Genomic DNA, 13,984 nt, shown 5'->3' on the forward strand with positions numbered 1-13,984 from the left:
TAAACAACACATGCATGCATAAACATATGTGCATAAATCAACCATCTAATGAAATTTTTATGAGCCAAAAGAAAAATGCCAATTCCATTCCTAAAGGGACAATAACGGATCAAAAATCTTCTAGTAATGTTGTTGTTGAAGCTCCTACTCGACAAGACATCTAATGATTGCAAAAAAGTTGAGAACATCTTCAAGGGAAATGTTTCAACAACATGTAACACTTTTAGAAAAGGTTGCCTTAGGATCAACAATCTTTGTGGAATATGCCAACAACAACACTTTCAGCAACGATTTTCAGAAACGTTGCACTTGCCACTACACACTAAAAAGTTGCGGAAAAGTCCCTTTTTTTACCTTAAAAAATTGTTCCATCTTCATTTCATATTATATTTTTGTACCAAATAAAATATTTCTAAAACTAGTCTATTACATATAAAAATAAACAAAGAAAACTAATTTTTTTAATTATTACATACCATATGAGTAAATAAATTATTACACATATTTTCGACAAATCAAAAAACAAAACAACATAAGGGTACCTGGCTAGTTTATTCACATCATACATATAAACATATACATAAAACAACCATTGTCAAAGAGAGGAAAAAGCAAGTGTTCTTTCAAGTGTCAAAAGCAAAACTAGAGATATTATACAACAGGATGGTGGATACAGTTCTTGAGTAAGAGAAAGAAAAGAAGATTGCAAACCTCATAAAGCCATTTATTTACGCATTAAACTTTCACCCTTTTTCTCCAAAACATAATCAAGTTTTGTAAGCATGTGACAAAGAGAGGTGTTTTTTTATTATAAAAATCAAAACACCATACTCTTTCTCCTCATTCTTAATTTCAGGAATCAAGGGAAAAAGAAAAGACCAAATTTTATATAAAACATAAAATCCTTTTATAAGTTATAAATTTAACTTTGGGCTAAAAGACATAAGTCTTTCTAATGAAAATTATTATTTCCATTAAATAAATATTTTCCAAATAATTATAAGAGTTTATTGAATATTTATTAGGGAAAACTGCATAAGAACTTATAAATTGGCCTCATAATCAATTTAGTTGTTATATATTTTCTTTAGTCAATTAAGTCTTAACTTTCAAAGTTACACTTTTGACCCATATTTCAAAAAATTTACTAATTTGGTCCCAAATTTACTGTTTTGGCCCACATTTTAAATTTTTTTACAAACTTCGTCTAAAATTCGTACATTTGGCCCATATTTCATAATTTTGTGATGAATAGTTTTTTTTTACAAATTTTTTTTTCTTAGAAAAAGTTTTCAAATATATTTTTTGCTTTATAAAAGCATATTTATAAAAAAACACATTTTCACATAAAAATCTTATATTTTCTATATAAAAACTTTTATATATTTATATATTTAATAAATACCTATTTTATAAATAGGAATTTCGTATACATAAAAGGTTTTTTAAAATTGTTTTTATATTGAAAATATAAGATTTTTTTAAATATGTTCTTATTTTGTGTAAATATGAATTTTTTTAAAGAAAAAACATATTCGATTTTTTTTGATAGAAAATGTTTTAAAAAAACTAAAGTTAGGATGAAGTCATAACAAAATATAAAATCTAGGCAAAAGGGTTAATTTTTGACCAAATTTGTGGTAAAATTTAAAATCTAGGCCAAAAGTGTAAATTTTGGACCTAATTTGTAGTAAAACTTAATATCTAGGCCAAAAGTGTAAATTTTTAAATTGTGTGACCTGTTGTCCGGTTAAAAAGGGTTAAACTGAATACGATTACCTGTTTTGGGACTTAATTGAATAAAAGAAAGATATAACAACTAAATCGATTATGTGGTCAATATGTGAGAATTTTTTTGCAGCTTTCCTATTTATTAAAATCAATTTCTAATAAATGTTCAACTATATCTAATTGTTGTTAATGTGACGTGTTAGTATGATATGTTAATTAGCAATATCATTTTAATATGGCTCTTGAGAATAAAAGATCTTTCACCCACTAGTTCTTAGTTAACAAAGATGTTATCTTCATTCTGGTGTAACAACATATACACCTTGTGTGTTGAAAGAATATTAGTGACAATGAGATTATGGTGTAAAATTTTAAGTTAATCTCATGGAGCATAATCAAGCTCAAAAATAAAAAGTTATTAGAATTATAAAAGAAATAAAGCAACAAAATACATCAATAATTATAAGGAAGCTAGAGAGATACTTGTCCAATCATAGCTTGGTTTGCAGTCAAAAAAACGGTTATTAACTGATGAAAAACAAAGTATTATTGATAAGTAGACTTGTATTTCAATATGATAAAGTTAGAAGGAGGATGGAATCAAACAAACATTGTATCAACCACAAAGATTGTCTAATTATACTAAGAGTGTCTATCTATAAGAGAAAATAGTAGTAGTCTATAATAAGATAATATAAAGTAACCTTTCTTAGACAACCATTCTAACATTGTGGTATAAAAAAAAAAAAGACAAACTCTAGTAAACTCTTCAGCAAGTCACCTTTCTCGTCACCCATCTTCACTTAGCTCTTCGGCATACCAAAACAAAGAACTTTGTGGTAGGTCATCTCGAAGCATCACCATGATCACATTAGTTACAAAGGGCCCATTTATGTATCAACAGTTTCCCTAAGTAACCTCTGAACTATTCATCATCACTTGTCAAGCTTGAAAAACTTAACTAAGAGCCACCAGAACTTTCTCACAACAAACACCTATTTTGATTCTTCTCGTGATTTCAACGTTTACTTTCTCGGTAGAGTATCTAGACTTTTTGGTGACATTAATGATGTCTTCTAGCCACTTTTTGTTGAATCTATAAAAATATTTTGCAGGAAGGAATTTTTGTTCGATGTCCTTGGCGATTCTAAAGATGATGCCGAGATCAGGGCAGTTGGTGGCCCTGCAAATCATCTTTTGGATGCCTTTAGTGATCATCGTAGGATAACCAAATGGTGGAAGTTCGACTTGATTTGCAACAAGTTGATAAATCTTGGCAACAACTTTTGCAAAGTTACATACGGGAGATCTAAGGAAATTGCATGTTCTCCCATATGTAGGTTTCATCGTGTGGTGCCTATAAATTTTATAGAAAAACACCCTGGAGATTAAGAAGATTTATTATGGATTCATTAAAACAATATCTTCCTGTAACTGATAATATTCTTTGCCGAACCGTAAGAGAATGTACCGGTAGAAAGTTGTGTTTCTTAATGAACGATGCTTGTATGTTTTGACTACTTCAGGAGCATCATTTGATAAAATTTCTTCAATCTTATTCCCGTGTTTGTTATGGAACTACCATAATCTTTGAAATTCCATGCGCATTCTTCGGGGATCTGGAATCCTTTGGTCGAATTCAGCAAGTACTTGAAAGAATCAAGCATTGGGGTATAAAGGGATATCCCAGAACCCATCAGTTGGTGGTGCAATGTAACGCCCGTGTTTCGGGACTAAGAATTTGTAGATGATGTAATAGTCTAGGTCAACCGTTGTAACTCTTTTTGAAATAACAAAGATGAATTATTTAGGTATTACGTGAATTATATGAATTTATGTGCTTTATACTTAATTATAAAAGTATAATACATAAAGAATAAAAATATGCGTCAAAATTAAAGTGTGAGATAAACCCAATATCTTTACATAAAGTTGTAGTGGTTGAAACAAGGATTCCTGATATGTAAGAAACGCCGAAATCCGAGTTATAACGAAGAAGTTATGGCTCGTTGAAGTTTCGCGGCAAAACCGACACGGCACCGGGAAACGTAAAAAGTGAATTTACGATAGACGACTTTTTGGCCTTAGTAATCTAAACGAAAGTCATAGAATATGATAAACCAAGACTGTCCATAAAAAGAACGCCCAAATCTGACTTCGTATGAGGAAGTTACGATTTTTCTAAGATTTGGCTTAGCAGTGCACAACTCGAAACTCGAATTTTAGATCGAGCGGTTTTTATCCTATGGGACCTAAATGACAATTGAATATGTCATTAATAGGAACACAACAGTAAAAAGGAAGACAAAAACGGAGTCGGTATGTAGAAAATATGAATTCTACGCGGACATTTAACATTATAATCTTCTTCTACAATTAAATTTAAGATAGGTCGAGAATTAGCCGACGAAGTCAAAAGGAAAGTTGTAGATCTTATTTTTAGCTACGGTAAAGAACGTCAAAAACGGAGCTCGTATGCGAAAGTTACATATTGTAGAAGTCGGAAGTGTGCTGTGGGATAATGGGTGACGTGGCACAATCTTGGCCATTGTTTTCTCACCAACTCTTGCCACTAGATGGTGACATGTGGTAGCAAGTTCAGCCATATTTCACCCTATAAATAGAACCTCTCCCACCCTCATTTTCTTCACACCTTTCCCATTCTTTCTTCTCTCTACACTCTCTCTAAACCTCCTAAAAAACTCCCCTAGCGCTAGAAGAAAGCCCCAGAGCGCTCAACGGCTCCGAGAAGAAGAACTTTCGGCTCGGATGTTCTTCCGCTGCAGAACCCGACTTCTAGCCAAACTCCCTCGTAGGTAAGATACGCCTACCTAATTTTTAATATAGCTTTTATTAAAATATAGTAATGTTATTAGGACCTTATAATAATTATTTCAGCTATTATTATGAGATATATATGTTTCGATATAATATCTTTTTAACCACTCGTGGTACGAGAAATCTAGTTTAAAGGGCTGCATAGGGTTGTTGGATTTCAGAAGTGCTATATGCCAAAATGGTCCTGCCCTCCGGTGTTTTATGTCTGGCCCCTTTCTGTACATAGTGCTTGGAAAATATTATTTAACGCTTATATAATAATAATAATAATAATAATAATAATAATAATAATAATAATAATAATAATAATAATAATAATATCAAGACTAATAGTTGGTCATAGTAAATATTTAACTAAAATCTAGTGGTAATGATACTAGGTTTCATTGAAGGAAAATAAATTAATAGAAGCGAAGCGCTTTCTGAATTCAGAATCATCACCTTAACAGGTGAGTGCATAGTTACTTTTATCTTACACATAGATATAAAGTATTTTATATAAATTACGTGCTATGTGTGCATATTGTCTAAATACTTGTTGTCTATGTTGGATGAAAGATTTTATACATGTTTTAAATTATTTAAACGGTATATGTATTTTATATCTGCAAAATGTGTTGGGTAAAACATGGGTAGATATAATAGTTGGGTGTGATGAAATAAAATGATGATAGCCCTCGATGTTGATGTTGATCCAGTCATCTAGTGGAGTGTAGATGACGACCACAAACTCTTCTAGACAATCCAGTGGAACGCCAGTAGGCTCGCAACCTGTAGGTGTTTGTGAACGATGTGTTCACCGGTGTACTCCATCCCCCTCATGGTTGCTTTAAGGACATTTATTGCTTAGGAATTCACTTAGTAGTAGTGTCCATCCCGTTGATGATCCTAAGGCTAGGTCCCTTATGATAGGTGTTTAGGGACGTAAAGTGAGGATAACTGGAACGGGTAATTGGGTTATTGTTGGTTGATGAAATGACATAACTTATTTATTGTGGGTTGAAAACCCTATGTGCTCACTACGCTCCCAATCCTGACCCACTCAGTTTCTTGTATTATAGGTAGTGGCACTCGAGCATAGTTGTGATGTTTTGGCTGAGGGATTATGGATTACAGGCCTGTTGATATGAATAAATGTTGTAAGGCTTATATTGTACTATTTATGCTCTTGATCTGTATCGAACATGACATCCTGAGGTTTTTAATGAAATACATTTCTTTAGAAATGCTTTGATAAATCTTTATCATATTTTATTTCGGGAACAAACTTCGCAAGACTTTTATTAAAAATGTTACTTTGATTTTCAAATAAATCATAAACAAAATCGGTATTTTCTAGCCATGAAATTTGGGATGTCACATGCAACATAGGTCAAATGTGGGGCATAATTTCCGCCCACAAGCTTCCTGATGGGATTCACCTAATGATGATGTGGAGTGTTGATATCCACTTTATTCATCTTTGTCAATCAACATTTGGACGTTGTCATTGAAGCCCTATTTTTATACTTCGTCATCTTCTCCATCAAAATCAAATCCAAACACAGATTCATCACTGAGTTGAACTTCAGTGCCATCATCATTATTTGAATCACCATCCTCTATTGGTTTTCCTATGGCTTTCATTCCTCCGACTTGGTTTCTGGTTCGTTCACGAGCTCTTCTCATCATTTCTTCCGTCATTTCCACCCAATTGTTAGCTATTTGCAAGTAGTGCACAAATTTAGCATTTTTGAGGATGTTAGCCCAGTAGACAACAACTTGAATATTTTTTGTTTGTTGTTGTCTTCCTTTTCTTTCTTGTAGAGATGTTTTGAAGGCTTCAAACTTCGTTTGCTTTGATTATGTGATTGGATGATACTGGGTATGGCTATCATCTGAAAAGTGTCCATCAAAACCAATAATCATCGTGGTTTCCCTCGAGTTCACGAATCCTCACACAATGGTGATCACCGTGTCAAATCTACTTGTGTGTAATATCGGTGGTATAGGATTTACAGAACTTCCTTGTTCTCATTGGCAATTAACCAAGTTATTCATTGGTTTTGTTTTGGCTAGGTTCTCTGAAAAAGGTCCTTGCGGTGCATTAAGGGTTTGTGGTGTATGTGTAAATAAAAGAAAGATGAAGTGTAGCTCATCGGGATTGAAAATATGTACTTGTTTTATCGTGGGAACCTTAGGATTTTTTAGGACTTCAGGATTCTCTTGGAATCGTGAATAGGGTATGTTCCCATGAGCTTGATTTGAAACTGTTACAATTTATGTAATAGAGTGGAAGGATTGTGTTTTTTCATGTGATGATGAAATATTGTGCTTGATTAGGGGTCTTCAGTCTGCTTTTGGTCTGTAATGTGAGTTTTATGTATGGTGTTTCCTAGGTCTTCAATGTGCATGGGTACTATGGTATATTTCTTGTCTCTGGTACCTTTCTTAATGATTATGATGGGTAGACTTTCTCTTGTAAATCACTTTGATCCATATATATTTAGGATTTAAGATATGTCCAATAGTCTATGGTGAGGGGTTAGGCGACGTAGAACGATATGGTGGAATATCATCCATAGCCTGAATATAGTTAGTTACGACACAATCGAATAGATCTATCTCTGTCAAGATGTGCGTTGACAATTTTCTAATGGGACTGAAAATAGAATGATCATTCGAAGAAGAATAACTTTCAAATCTCTACAAGAGAAGAGATTGACGTCGTTGCCCATTCTCACTCCGACATCCTTGTACCAATAGTTAACGCGGAGTGAGCAAAACCTCAATCTGGTGACTTCGGTTAAGCCTTCCTTTGGAGCATGTCTGCCAACGTATGTGAGAAAATCGTCCTTAAGGATGCTCACTCGTGCAATTCTCCCAAATGAACACCTGATAAGGTAATGTCATAGAAATTTCCATACCTACGATAGCTTCACTTTTTGAAATCGACAATTACTTTGAGTTTTGCTTGGTACACCATTTGATACAAATCTTTGAAAACTTCATCGTTCTTAGGCTCTTGAAGATCGTTCATGCCGGAACGCTAAGATTGATAGCGTCAAGAAATTCCGCCTTTGTAAGAGGGCTTGTTGAATCATTTATGAACTTGAGATGAATCCTCTTTGGATCTTCTTGAGGCTTGAGGGCTGAGAACAAACACTTGAAGAGCACATATTCACGAACAACATCACATACTGCATCAAATGGACCGTTTAAGAGGTGGTTGATTAGATAATGAATCATCAACTTGATTTCTTCATCGTAATTGTTGTGACCTTGGAAGATTGATCTATAATTGCTCGATGGAATTGTTGGACAATTATTATTGATGTTTGAAGTGGAACTGGTAGGTTTCGATTGTTTCTTTAATGCAACAAATTTTACCATTGATACAAAAAAAAGTGTTTGAAGAACATACATAAATATTTATTAGCAAGGAGGAAGTAGATGAAGATTATCGTTTAGGGTACAAAAATCATAATGCTTTCTTGGAAGGAAATGGGGGTATTTATGCCTATGGATTTGAAAGCATTATTCAAAAGAGAAAATGTTTGATAGCTATGAAAAACACAAAGGGTTTTTTTTACCTTTTGAATAAAGTAATTTAAAAGAATTGATGGAAACAACATTCATTAAATGTAGGAATTAGATAATGAAATGAATGTGATGATAATGTTGTAAAACATGTGGCTGATTATGTTTAACCTTCAGAGAAAATGAGATAATAGGATGAAAAACAATTAACTGTCCTTACTACATGCTTAGTTATAATAAAACAGGTTGGTAAGAAAAAGCATTTAATTAAAAAGAAAAATTTTTCTTATTTTTAATTAAAAGATATAGTTTTTAAAAAGTAACATAGGGATACATTGCTTTTCAGTTAATCAAAATAAAAACATCTTATTAAAACAACATTTCATTTTATCTAACTAAATAAAAAGCACACACTTGAAAATTTATTTATTTCCATTAGAGGAAAAACATCTTCATGTTCTTGAAGGAAGAACTGAGGTATGACTATTGATTAAGAATACAACATTGTAACACTCGCAGATTCGTAGGGATGTTGTCACACCCGCAAACCGAAACAGCGGAAACGTTCAGGGGTGGAGGACGTCATATATAGTATCACAATAATTTAATAATAGTAATAAAAGCAACAATAACCATTGAATTAATAGTATAGTGTTTACATTTCATTTGAATGATACATAATACACACCAAAAGTAAATAACAAGTAAAGACTCGAAGCTGCTAAGCTCTAGCTTTTTGAATCCGGTGTGCGTGCCTGTCTGCTAATGTCTTGAGAATACAAGTAGGTTTTTAAAGAGTATCAGCATAAAGCTGGTGAGTTCATAAGAATTTTGATCTGGAAATAACTGTTCTTTGTTCTTTTGAAAGGTACGTTATTTTTATCCTGAAAACCTTAAATATTTTGATATAGTAATGGTTAGGTAAAAATTGATTTTTGCTTGTTCATCTTGCGAGCACTTAGTGTATACCAATCATATACAATCCAAATCGAACAAACAGTTGACTATGTGGTTCTCACCCAAGCCCAGAACCAAACAAGGAACAGGAAAAGAGGCGGAGACCACACATTCCACTGGTTGTTAGATTCTCATGTACATAATCCTAAAGTATCCACTAGGTACTTACAACGTTATCCTATATTGATCTGATGTTATTGATTCTCAAGAAAATCCCTTATTTTCTTATGAAAAGTATGATTAACCAATTCCTTCTATGACCACTTAGTTCATACTAGTTATGTATAAACCAATATCGGACAGACAGTTAGTTTTGTGGATCTGCCCTAAACCCACAACCAAACAAGGAACAGGGAATGAGGCGGAAACCACACATTCCACAGTCTATCAGATATTCTTCATACATAAAATCCGTTTATGAGAAGCCGAGTTATCTCGGGAAAGTCCTATATTTTCTCTGAAAGTTGATGGTTGGTTATCCATATTAAACTAAGGTGTACAAGTATCTACCATACTTATATCGATAAACGTAGTTTGTTTTAAAAATAACCTTGATTACTCCCAGTGAGGTAAGTTAGCCTTATTATATAAATAAAAGGGATAAAAGAAAACGTATTGAACTAAATCCTGATGTTACTATTAATACCCTCTACTAATCAAATCGGTATTCACTTTAAGGTTAATTCACTTGATTCATTATTACAAAATTAAATCTCTGTTAGCTAGGTTGCGAGTTTTATAACCACACAATAACTTGATATGGCATGTAACGGGGTCAGTATCTTATGACTTTTGTCACCCCAGGCATATCTGTGTAACTTTATCTAGCAGTCCAGGTGCGGAATAGACAATCCCGCATAGATATATACACAATAGTCACGCTCTCCCAACAAGAGATTCTGGTTACCAGAGGTGGTCCTACACTTTCGAATACGGTTGGAGTGTTACCAAGGACGCGTCTCAAACTTTGACTAGCAAATTTACATGTAATAATATAAAAACCCTTTTTGTGATTAACATGAATCCTTTATAAAAGATACATTTTTCTACATGATTCATAAGTTCATTACTCTACTTTTGGAAACTGTTTCTATGAGTTGATTTGTTAATCATTTGGTAAAATTGTTTTCCGCGTTAAAAGCATTCTGAAAATATAATTATCTTAAGCAAAATAATATATTTTGAGCACAAGTTTCCCTGTACTTTTTCTTGTATTCCCCCACCCCCCCCCCCCCCCAAAAAAATATGAAAAACTCAGAAAAATGTAGGGGTATGAACTCACCATTTTAACGTAGGATTCGAATGTAAAAGCGGTATGGATGTTGAGTGCAACAGAAGCCTTGAACACAATTGGACCCTATTTAACAGGTAATGACACATATATGATTCTAATTAGGGTATGTTATGACTAGACGTGATAGGAAACCAATCTAGGGGCTTGGATACACTTGAACTAAGGGTGAAAATCACATGTGATTGACTGAGGGAGGTGTATAGCCACCTTGAGGGTGTGTACAGCCATGGGTGTGTGGCCCATGAGTGTACGGTTGTACACTCCTAAAGAGGAGTGTTTTTGAGGTGTTTCCAAGGTTCTACAAGCATCCAAGGAGTGTTCTAGGTCCCATACTTAGTGCTTTTGCAAGATTAAGGCTAAATATGAACATCAAAGTGGGTGTTGACAATTATGGGAGGTGTGTGGGGCCGTACAAGGGGTGTGCAGCCGTACATAGGGGTGTGTAACCGTACATAGGGGTGTGCAACCGTACACTCTTCATTTATGCCCAAAAATGTCGATTTTCAAGAGAATGAAGGCTAGGGTCCTGTCCAACTAGAAGATAGGGGCATTATTATCATTTTGGAGGGCCTTTAAGGTGTGCACGACCGCCCTTATGAAGGTGTGCGGCCATACACTTTCAAAGGATGAAGAAGAAGGCCTAAAACAGGAAGAATCAAGTTGTCTTTCAAGCATAATGAGCTAAGGGATGAATTACGTATGTTTTTGATGCCTTTGGAGGGGCTCTTGAATGAAGATTCTAGAGAGAGATAGTAGTAGTGCAGCCAAAGGACGAAAAGAATGAATGAGAGGGGGGTCTCCTCATATTTATAGGGGTGGGTGACCCACCACCCCGGGTGTGCGGTTGAGGGGATGGTGTGCGGACGCACACCCATGTCTACGGCCGTACGCTCCTCCCAAGAGGGTGTATGGCCTAAATTTCCTACTTTAACAGTTTATAGATCATCCCTAATCTCAACCTTGGTGGTACTCAAGTTTAGAACACTTAAACGGACACTCAAATGATGTTAAAAGGCAACAGAGTCCAGTTTAACCTTGATAAAAGTTTCGGGTTGTCACATCATCCCCACATTAGAGGGACTCTCTTCCCGAAATTCAAGCATAGAATGCAAATAGCAGACTCGGAAAAGATGAGGATGATTCTTCCACGAAGTGGAAGCTCGCTTCTAGCTCTGAGTGGTCTTCATCCTGAAGTTCTTGATAGGACTCATACCTGGGCCATCTATCATTGTCTGGAGTACACAAGTCGTATATAATTAAGATTGATAGGACGGTCGGATGGGTGGCTCTTCCTCAGGTCCACAAGCAAACAAGCAATAGGAGATTAGGCGGAAACACACATCCTAAGTCCGTACAACCTCGCTCACGTGTACATTAAAAATCGATCGGCTAACCGTATTTGTCCCAAGTCTCTGAGTTTGAACTTGGTTTGTTGCGCGAGTGGTGTTTCCAAAATTGTCGATTGTGGGTACTTATGAGAGGTTACGAGTGGATACTATACTCCTTGCATGAGTATTTTGGGGTTTGGAGCAAGATAAGATTTCTCGGTTCGCATCAGTTTGTCATTATGGTTGACGAGAGTTTTGTTATTCGGTCAGTTCAAGGCAAAGGGTCTCCTTGGTGACATGTGGGTTTTGTATGACACAGATTTAGCTAGAATAGGCGGGATGATATTGTAGGGTCACATGTTAAGTTAGTTCGAAAGGAGTATTTCATTATGCCGTAGGCCTATCTGTTTGTGAACGTTTCTAGTGCTTTCTATGTTGTCCCTTTCATTACTTCTGTGAATATTAAGTACTGAATTAAGTGTGTTAACCAAGAATTTGTTCCAGTGAATAATACTTGATATTACGATCCTTATCCAGTTCCTCTATAATCGCTTGGTGTCTACAAGTCATATATAATTAAGATTGATAAGAAGGTTGACTGAGTGACTCTGCCCTAAATCCACGACCAGACAATGAACTGGAAATAAGGCGGAATCATGCACTCTAACTTTGTTGGCTCGTAATTATATATGGCCCTACTGTTTACACCAAGTTATTATAGTCAACCAGAAAAGTGTATTTAGTTTCTAAATTATGTGATAGAACTAAGATCTTTGAGGATCGATAGATTCTATGCAGGCAAACAATTAAGAACGTAATTAAGAACACAAGAATGGATTTAAATATGTCGTATGATTTAAAATCAACACCTCAGAAGAGATTGATTAAGAACATCGACTTTAGAGGTGCTTAGGGTTACAAAACAATAAATGATAATCACCACTCTTTCTAATGCATACATGCGTGCATTATTTATATAGTAAAACCCTACTAGAAAATCACCGATGGACAGGCCCAATCCGGATACAAAACACAAGCCCATGACGCAACAAAAGAAGACTCAACATTCTCCCCTTTGCGTCAATGTAGCCGAAAGAGCACTTCGGTTGAGCTACAGAAGATTTCTTGATTGTCTGCAACACCTTTGATATGATGGCCAACAGATGATGACGAAACGTAATGTACCACCGAAGCATGTCAGTGAAGTTCTTCTTGTCTGCTTCTGAATTCTGCTTGCACCAATCAATAATATTGATAATGTACTCCAAGCAGTCAGTTCAAAATAAATGTTTATCAGCAAGAGTGAACAAAAGACGATTAGCTTCGCCTTTTGTGAACATCACAATAAGATGTGTAGAATCTATTTGGCGCATCTTCATTTTTTCCACATCACTTGGTTTCGGTGTAGGCTTGATAGCCGGTTTCTTGTTCATCACTTTCGCTATCTCTTGATCCATAGTAGCAACCTCATGAATGTAAGAGGCCAACATTCTCTTCAAATGATCAAGTATCGGCTCATATTCTTTCGGATTGAAGAGTAGAATGTTAAACAATAGGATCCATTCATGAGGATTTAAATTCGGAAGATCTGCAAGAGAAATAATCGACACCAAGTTTGTTGATCCTCGTGTGATTTTGAAATTAACATTTGCAAATTTCCCAACAAGTGTAGGTTTCAGTACCTTGACAGTAACTATCTTATATGCGCTCCATGTCAAGTACTGCGGCTGACCATGCTTCAAAGGAACATCAACAGTTGAATCGAAGCAATGAAACGTGAATGCATTTCGTGTTATTGGCATGTCGAACTGTGAATCCTTAGAATTGTCACAATCAGAAGAAGCGACAGGTTCTAGCTAGTAGACGCTTGTAAACTCTATTGCCTCATTGATAAGTGTTTCTGTTGTCCAGAGGGGAAACAAGGCCTTCTTGCAGGTTAACGCATCATCCTCTTTTTTCTTCTTCTTTTTTCTATCCTCCGCCTCCTTAGCAGCCCGAAGAGTTTCATCTATCTCCTCATTCTTTTTTATTTTGGTTAAGGATCTCAGAAATAGTTTATTGATCTTCGTCATCCTCATCATCTTCTCCAATAACACGCTTTTTCCTTTCTTTGACACCAGAACCCGAAGCTAAATTATCCTTCGGTTCGGTTGTAAATCTGACTTTCGTTTGGGGTGATTCAGTTTCGGTTTTCACAATAACCTTCGGTTGAGCACCTTCTCCCCTTTGTTTAGGAGGTATGAACCTCTCCAAAACATCCTTCATATTGTTTAACAATGAAAGTGCAGGAAGAAGTTTGGAGGTGAGATGATTCCTT

This window comes from Lactuca sativa, chromosome 3 (genome assembly GCF_002870075.4).
Source record: "Lactuca sativa cultivar Salinas chromosome 3, Lsat_Salinas_v11, whole genome shotgun sequence".
NCBI classification, from domain to species: domain Eukaryota; kingdom Viridiplantae; phylum Streptophyta; class Magnoliopsida; order Asterales; family Asteraceae; genus Lactuca; species Lactuca sativa.